The sequence below is a fragment of the Portunus trituberculatus genome, chromosome 32 (genome assembly GCF_017591435.1).
Source record: "Portunus trituberculatus isolate SZX2019 chromosome 32, ASM1759143v1, whole genome shotgun sequence".
NCBI classification, from domain to species: domain Eukaryota; kingdom Metazoa; phylum Arthropoda; class Malacostraca; order Decapoda; family Portunidae; genus Portunus; species Portunus trituberculatus.
The window spans coordinates 6,587,132-6,595,681 of NC_059286.1; the positions used below are offsets into that span (position 1 = coordinate 6,587,132).

The window sequence follows — 8,550 nt, forward strand, 5'->3', positions numbered from 1 at the left end:
TGTTGTTGATTTGCAAGATGGAAAACAAGAGAAGAAAGAGTCTGTTTTTGTCTAAGTGTTGTGACTTAAATGAGAGGATGGATAATTGTTGAAGCGAAAGGGAATACATTTTTGTTGCTGTTGTTTTTATTAATTTGTCACACTGACGGGCGGCAGCCTTTGTATATGTGCAAACAGCAAACCTATTTTATTCATGAGTTCACACGTGGAAGGGCAGGCAGAGAGAGCATAATAAATATATAGGAGGCAAAGGAATGAAAATTAGCAAGAGGCACCCACCGAAATGTTGATGTCGAGTAATAAATAAATATTAGTAGTTTTTCACAAGTGAAGTCCTTTCTTTGCCTCCTCATGAAAAAAAAAAAAGTTTGCTGTTTTGCACACACACACACACACACACACACACACACACACACACACACACACACACACACACACACACACACAAAGTTCCCCCCCACCCTTCTTCCTTCAGTGTACTTTTTTTTATATTCAACATTTCTCCTTCCTTTCCTTCTTTCCGTTCTGTTTCCTCCTCTCCTCTTGGTGGTGGTGCTTATCGTGAGTGAAAAAGAAAAGGAAAAGTGAAGAAGATTTCTTGTACTATATATGAAAGTAAGTAAGTATATAGTATATATATATATATATATATATATATATATATATATATATATATATATATATATATATATATATATATATATATATATATATATATATATATATATATATAGTGTTTGTTTTTTTGGTGAGTTCTGTGTGTAGTAAGTAGGGGAGGGAATTCTGACAAGACTCGCTGACGGACTAACTTGTTCACTTATGCTTCAATCGTCAATAGCACGCCATACTCACCGTTGTTCAGCCACTCACACATATTGGGGCAGACTTCTCTAAACTCATCGGCTAATGTCTCGGCCTAGAACTATGTATTGCACACTTAAAAGACGCACACCTTCCATTTTCCACGTGCCAGAATTAGTAAGTGTCCAGGTGTATCTATCCCCTCTGTATCTTTGTCTGTGTCTTCTATCCTTTGATTTCATACCTTAAGTCCATCCGTCCTCTTTCATTGTAATTTAGTCACTCTACTATTAAAACTTTACTTCTCCTTTCCTATGCACAATTCTCTTCCTAGCGTTTCTATCCCTTGCATCTTTCCCCCATGCCTTCGTTTCCTTGCTTTGTCATCCCAAGTCCGTATCCTTCCTCCTTGTTTTCCTTTGACTATAATTTAACTACTCCTTTGTACTAATAACTTTACTCTTAGTTTATTATGCACGAGTCTCCTTACATCCTTCCATCCCTTGCTTTCCTTTCCTTACTTTTCCGCCCCATGTCCTTCCCTCCTCCTAGTCTTCCTCTTCACTATAATTTAACCACTCTTCTGTACTACTAATAACTTTACTTCTTTCCTATGCACGAGTCTCTTCCTTGCATCTTTCCCTGTGCTTTTCATCCCTGTGCGTTCCTTTCCTTGCTTTTCCACCCTTCGTCCATCCCTCCTCCTTGTCTTCCCCTTCACTATAATTTAACCACTCTTCTGTACTACTAATAATTTTACTTCTTTCCTATGCACGAGTCTCTTCCTTGTTTCTTTCCCTGTGCCTTCGATCTGTTGACTTTTCTACCCATAAGTCCATCCCTTCTCTTTGTCCTCCTCTCGATCTTAATTTCTTTTCCAGGTTCCTTAAATCAGTTCCTGGTCTTACTTCCTTTACATTTTATCTTCTTATCTCTTCCGCAATGCATGATGTGCTGATAATGAGAAAAAGATGACGATGGGAAGTGAAATAAATGCATTGTTTTGCGTTGTCTCATTAAGGGAGCAAGCTGGCGTCGATCCTTCATCATTGCATCTGATTAATGGCTGTGTCCTTTCGCTCCCCAGGGCTAATTAGGAGCTCAAAAATCCTTCCTTGCCTCTCGCCCAGATCTAATAAGAAAGGCGCATTCTTCTCGCTTTCTCTAATATTCCTTGTGTCCTTCTGTCTTTCCGGGATGGTGTTCTTTTTTTCTCTTTTATTTCCTCTCTCTGGTTGTCTGTTTGTCTGTCTGTCTGTCTGTCTGTCTGTCTGTCTGTCTGTCTGTCTGTCTGTCTGTCTGTCTGTCTGTCTGTCTGTCTGTCTGTCTGTCTGTCTGTCTGTCTGTCTCTCTCTCTCTCTCTCTCTCTCTCTCTCTCTCTCTCTCTCTCTCTCAAATAAGTGAAAAACCCTCTTTCTCTACACACACACACACACACACACACACACACACACACACACACACACACACACACACACACACACACACACACACACAGAGAGAGAGAGAGAGAGAGAGAGAGAGAGAGAGAGAGAGAGAGAGAGAGAGAGAGAGAGAGTAAATTTCACTAAGAGCAATATCTATCAACACTCGTACTTATAACACACACACACACACACACACACACACACACACACACACACACACACACACACAACCCTCTACGCTTCCAAATACGAGGAAGAGAGAGAGATAGAAAAAGAAAATAACGCAACTCAAGAAAAAAAAAAAAAACAGAAAAATACCCAAATGAGTAAACAGAAGCGGAAGTAACAGTTACGCTTTCTTTCCTTCTTTTTTTTTTCTGGATACGAAACCACAAATGAAGCAGGCGTATCCGGATCCACATACCGAGAAGCCGTATGAAGCATTGAACCCCGTGCTGTGTCTGGTCGCGTGTTTCGAGGAGGAGGAGGAAGAGGAGGAGGAGGAGGAAGAGTAGAACGGCAACGAGGCGGAGGAGAGAGAGAGAGAGAGGTTGACGAAGAAGACGTGGTGAAGAAAGAAGATATAGAAATGAACAAGAAGAAGGAAAAAGAAGTTACAAAGATGAAATGTGAAGAGAACGAGAAGGAGAAGGAGGAGGAGGAAGAAAAGGAGGACGACGACAACGACAAGAAGAAGAAAGAGAGAGAGAGAGAGAGAGGGAGAGGAGTTGACGAAGAAGAGATGATGAAGAAAGAAGATATAAAAGTGAACGAGGAGGAGGAAAAGGTGAGAAATAAAGAGAACAGTGGTGTGTGTGACTGTGTATGAATGATGAGTGTGACTGATGTGATGGGAGACATGAGAGAAGCGATGAGTAAATACGTGAAGGTGTAAATAAGTGAGGGAGTGAGCGAGTGAGCGAGTGAGTGTGGCTGCGTAAGGTGTTTAGTACAGTGCTGAGTAAGGGATGAGTGAGTGGATGTGTGTACAGGTGTGCTGCTGTGGTCGTAAGGGTGTCAGAAATAGGTCAGAGGAAGCCAAATATGTGCTACGTGTTACATTGGATTACAGCTGAAGAGGGAGAAAGGGAGAGAGAGGGAGAGAGGGAGATAGGGAGAGGGAGGTAGACAGGGAGAAGTGTGTGTGTGTGTGTGTGTGTGTGTGTGTAGGGAGAAGGCAGACAAGGAATGGTGGATAGGAAGGGAAGAATAAAAGAGGGAGGTGTAAGGCAGAGAGATAGGTAGATAGAGAAGATAGATAAGCAGTAATCACATGCGTCACTTGAGGGAAGAAAAAACATGGCTTGGAAAAACGCAAACGCGCGCACACACACACACACACACACACACACACACACACACACACACACACACACACACACACATCTACTGCATTTATTTTTTTGTTATTTAGATTTTTATACCAGACACTTCTAACATTTTTTTTTTTTCATAGTGCTTGTTAGGTTACTTTAGGTTACGTTACGTTAAGTTACGTTAAGTTACGTTAAGCACTTTTTAACAAACAAATCTTTTACCTTTTCCTTCTTTTTCCTTTTTTTTTTTTTATCACCTTTTCCTTCGTTAGGTTACGTTTGGTTAGGTTAGACTTGCAACTTGGCATTCGTGGATATCTTTCTTCAATACTAGTTATGTCATGTTAGGTAAGGTTAGGTTAGATTTCCTCAACATTTCTCCTCACTGGTAGTTAGTTTAGGTTAGGTTAGACGTGCGTATTTCTCCTTTGTTATCTATGTTAGGGTTAGTTAAGTTATATTTCCATGCCAAGATATTTGTGGACATTTCTTCTCGGTCTAACTTCACAAATAACGTTTCAGTGTACAGATGCAATATTTGTTTGAGATTCACATTTTAAAACGCTCACCAAAAACAAAATTCTTTACTGTTATAACTTATTTTTCAGCCTTACTTCTGTTTTTCCTGATCATTCCCTCAAACGCGCCTCTGAACGCTCAATAGTCTCACGCACACAGCAATGATACATGCTCTGGACTCGCATCTTGGACAAACTCTTCTTCAGTAACTCAATTTAGAAGGCAAGTGTTCAAATTCACCACAGTACTTGAGATATTCGCGGTTCACCCTAGTGTAAACCCAGCGGTGAATTATTATCCATCTGGCATAATCCTCTGTTATCCTCTCGTTCCCTTACACCCAAGGCTCGTATTCTGAAACACCTCTACGCTGTACCTCCATTATTTCAAGAGGCTCAAGCTGTTGTTACGATGGTTTTTAAGGGTGTTTGCACGGTTCAAGTGACAGATTAACAAAAATTCCCTATTATCAACAAAAGAAACACATGTGAAATCCCTGTTATTCATCTCTGTGGTCCGTGAAAACTGTCGAGGTGAGGAAGTGATGTGTTGTTGCATCCGAGCCGAAGTACTGTGCCGTCCCCTGCCAGACCCCTCCGTTTGGGAAGCATAGAGGGCTCCACCGCCGCCTTCTCTACAGCCAGGCACACCACGCCTCCCACTGCCTCTGCTATGGTAATGCGTCCTTGACTGAAACAAATGAAGGCATTAATATTGCTAATTAGTAGGGAATTGCATGCTCCGCTGGTGTGGGGTGAGCGTCTGTTCTGACTACACTGGAACTGCGCGGCGCCTGGGAGTCTGGCTACACTGTCATCACCCTCTTCTTAGCGTCGTGTTTATTGGACGTTTATGAGTTAGTAACAATCACAGCGACCGTTTTCCGCCGCATGGTGCTTCTGTTACATATTGTTGTCCTGTCGTAAAGAGGACGCGACCTTTTCCTCCTCTTTTATTATTATTATTATTTTTTTTTTTCATACTCGGACCCTTTCTATCCATTTTCATTATTGCCGTTTTAGAATTCCAGCGTCGCCTTGTTGTTCGCGGTCAGTGAGGGTTTACTTGGATTAATTTTGGTCTGTGTTTTGCCTTCATTGTTTTCTAGCTGGTCTTTGGACGTTAGCGGGCAAGTGTAGGTCCTTCCTTACTCGTTTTTCATGTTCCTATTCGGAAACACTTTGTCCTCTTAGCACGACTGACACTTAGTTCTCTTACCACGACTGTTTTCAAAGGCCACAAAGATGATTGGGAGCGTTTTCAAGACTTCTCCTCCTCGTGATGCTGCAGAAACCTTGTTAATATGCCACTATAATCGTAAAAACAATCTTAAAAATCCTTGTGACTTCAACTTCAGCCTTTTGAAAGTAGTAGAGATGCGTTAAAGTGTTTCAAGATATAAGTTTCGGTGCAGTAAAGATATTATACTACATGTTTTCAGTGGATTTCAAGAGTGTTAGAGATTAAATGTTGCTGTTTTTCTATTTAGTGTCTCAGGGATCAAGTGTATGTATAATCATCCAAACTCGTATTGAATTTAATGAAAGTATTTTGTATATTTCTTGTGTTTTCAGTCGATTTCAAGAATATTAGAGGTTAAATGTTGCTGTTTTTTTATTTAGTGTCTCAGGGGTCAAGTGTGTTTTCCTTACTCGTATTGGATTTAGTGAAGGTTTTTGTATATTCATTGTGTTTTCAGTGGATTTCGAGTGTTAGAGGTTTAGATGTTACTCTTTTCATTTAGTGTCTTAGAGGTCAAGAGTTTGGTATTCTCCTTACTCGTATTGAATTTAGTGAAGGTTTTTGTATATTCCTTGTGTTTTTAGTGGATTTCAAGAATGTTAGAGATTAAATGTTGCTGTTTTTTCTATTTAGTGTCTCAGGGGTCAAGTGTACGTATTACTGTGTTTTCCTTACTCGTATTGAATTTAATGAAGGTTTTTGTATATTTCTTGTGTTTTAGTGAATTTCAAGAATGTTACCGATTAAAAATTACTACTTTCATTTTTAGTGCCTAGAATCAGATGCAGTTCTATTTTCCCTTTACCCATATTGAATTTGTGGAAGATTCTGTATATACATTGAAATTCCAGTGGGTCTCAAGAATGCCTTGGGTTTAGAAGTTAATATTACTCGTTTTCTCTGTCGTTTCTCAATTTCGCACGTCATTTTGATAACTTTTTACTTCTTTAGTACTGGGACACATTTTTACCTTGAGATTTGTGTACGATTAGACCATTATATTGACATTAGGAAGGGTATATTGAGGTCAGAAGATTAACCCTTTCAGTACTGAGACACATTTTTACCTTGAGATTTTTTACGATTAGACCATTTCATTGATATCAAAAAGAGTCTATGGATGTTAGAAGATTAATAGCCAGAGTCGTCACTAGCTCAATCCCCCACATGAGTTTCTGAAGCTGTACAAAATCACCAAATAGTAAGCAGGATGAATATGAAAACGCGTCATGGCACTCAAGGGGTTAATAATCTGTAGTGGAAGTTATATATTATGTGTGATTTCATGATTATCAGTAATTTACAAAGGATTCTACATGGCCAGTCTGAGTAAAAGCATACTTGAGGGTACAATGCATCACCTTTGTAAGTTTCTAGTGCTTTATTGTCCTCACGAGAACCAGAAGTATTTATGAGAACCGTATTCTGAAACACTCCCTCACTACATTCAAGACGGGCAGAGTCATGTAACCCTGGTATTTATGAGTATTTTTCATGGTTTCAGTAACAGATTAACAAGATTTATTACATTATTACCAAAAGAAACTAATAGAAATCCACGTAGTTTTTTTTTTCTTTTGGCCCTTGAAGAGAGTCATGGTGAGAGAGCAAAGTGTTTTAGAATTCCACCTTGTCATCAACTTTACTTTTTTATGGTATAGAAAATAAATGAAACTGTAAGAAGCCATCAGAGCTACACTTGGCAGTTCCTTTATAAAGTATGTCTACCTATTTCCATTTGTCATCCTCGTCCATAAAATTGTCTAATCTTTTCAAGCAGATTAACAAAGGAAGAAGTACATGGATGGAATAGAAAGAGCAAGGAGATGGAGGAAGAGCTGCATATACAAATGGCAAGAAATACAGGTGTGTGGCTAATCCATGCTGGCCAGCGTCTGCAGGGCACCGCACGTAGGTAAGGTAACAGATTATTAAGATTATGACACTTATCAGAAGAAACTCATGAAAAACCAAGTAGTTATATTTGTAGCCTTTGACCCCTTCAGTACCAAGACACGTTTTCATATTCATTCTAGTTACTATTAGGTGATTTCATACAGCTTCAGGGGCATTAAAATAGTGAAGACTCTGGAACATTTATCTTCTGACCTCCATAAACCCTTCCTAATGTCAATAAAATCGTTTAATCATACTCAAAACTCAGAGAAATGCGTCCCAATATCGAAGGGGTTAAAGATAGTCGTGGTGAGAGAACAAAGTGTTTTAGAGTAAGGGTCTGAATGCTGCACAGTCGTCAGGAAACATTGACAGGGCGAAGTGATTGGTGTGTGTGTGTGTGTGTGTGTGTGTGTGTGTGTGTGTTGCGGTGGGCTGTGCTGTGCTGTGCTGTGTTGCGGTGGGCTGGGATGGGCTGTGATGGGCTGAGCTGTGTTGGCTTGGCTGATGGCGGGGTCGTGTACCATACATGAATAAATTAACAGGGAAGAGGGCGGGTTTTGGCCCAATTTCACGGGAACCCCAAATCTTGCAGCCTCAGTAAGCGAGCGAGGGATGGACGAGATGCGAGACTGAAGTTAAATAAAGGAAGGAAGCGCCACACACACCACACACACACACACACACACACACACACACACACACACACACACACACACACACACACACAAACACAAACACACACAAGACGTTTATGCAAATTATTCCATCTCCACACCGCCATTACTCACCTTAGCCAGCGCAAGTATGTGGAAATTGGTATTAAAAGTCAGGCAAGAATGACAATATTACCGCAGCCTGGGACAAAACACGCCTGTCACCTGATAACACACACGCTGCCTTCACACACGAAGCCTTTTGATATTTGCCACAAGTTCTCTCGATGTCGCCCCCCTGTGTTTTGTCTGTATCGCTGGAGGGGCCTGTTATAACCTCCCCAGCACCTCCCTGCCCCTTCCTAGAGCCTTCCAGTTCCTTCTAGCCCTTCCCTAGCGTCTCCCAGCCCCTGCCAAGCTCCCCAACCCTCCCCCTGTCATTATGTAGGGCTGTAGTAACGTTCGATTATCTCAGCCAGGCGCAAAATTAGAATTCCTATCGGGTTTGGAGGATGTAAAGAAAGAGAGAGAGAGAGAGAGAGAGAGAGAGAGAGAGAGAGAGAGAGAGAGAGAGAGAGAGAGAGAGAGAGAGAGAGAGAATATAATTTTTTCTTACTCTACCAGCGTCCATGTGTGTGTGTGTGTGTGTGTGTGTGTGTGTGTGTGTGTGTGTGTGTGTGTGTGTGTGTGTGT

At 40.8% G+C, this 8,550-nt stretch overlaps 1 long non-coding RNA gene across 1 annotated transcript in view; it reads left to right on the forward strand.

Annotated features, from left to right (window-relative positions):
- Positions 1 to 2,958: 2,958 nt before the first annotated feature.
- The window catches only part of LOC123512037, a 63,289-nt gene continuing 57,697 nt past the window's right edge, over positions 2,959 to 8,550 (forward strand). The window contains exons 1-2 of the long non-coding RNA XR_006677014.1: positions 2,959 to 3,015; positions 7,086 to 7,220. This is a non-coding gene — a long non-coding RNA (uncharacterized LOC123512037). The remainder of the gene's footprint in view (positions 3,016 to 7,085; positions 7,221 to 8,550) is intronic.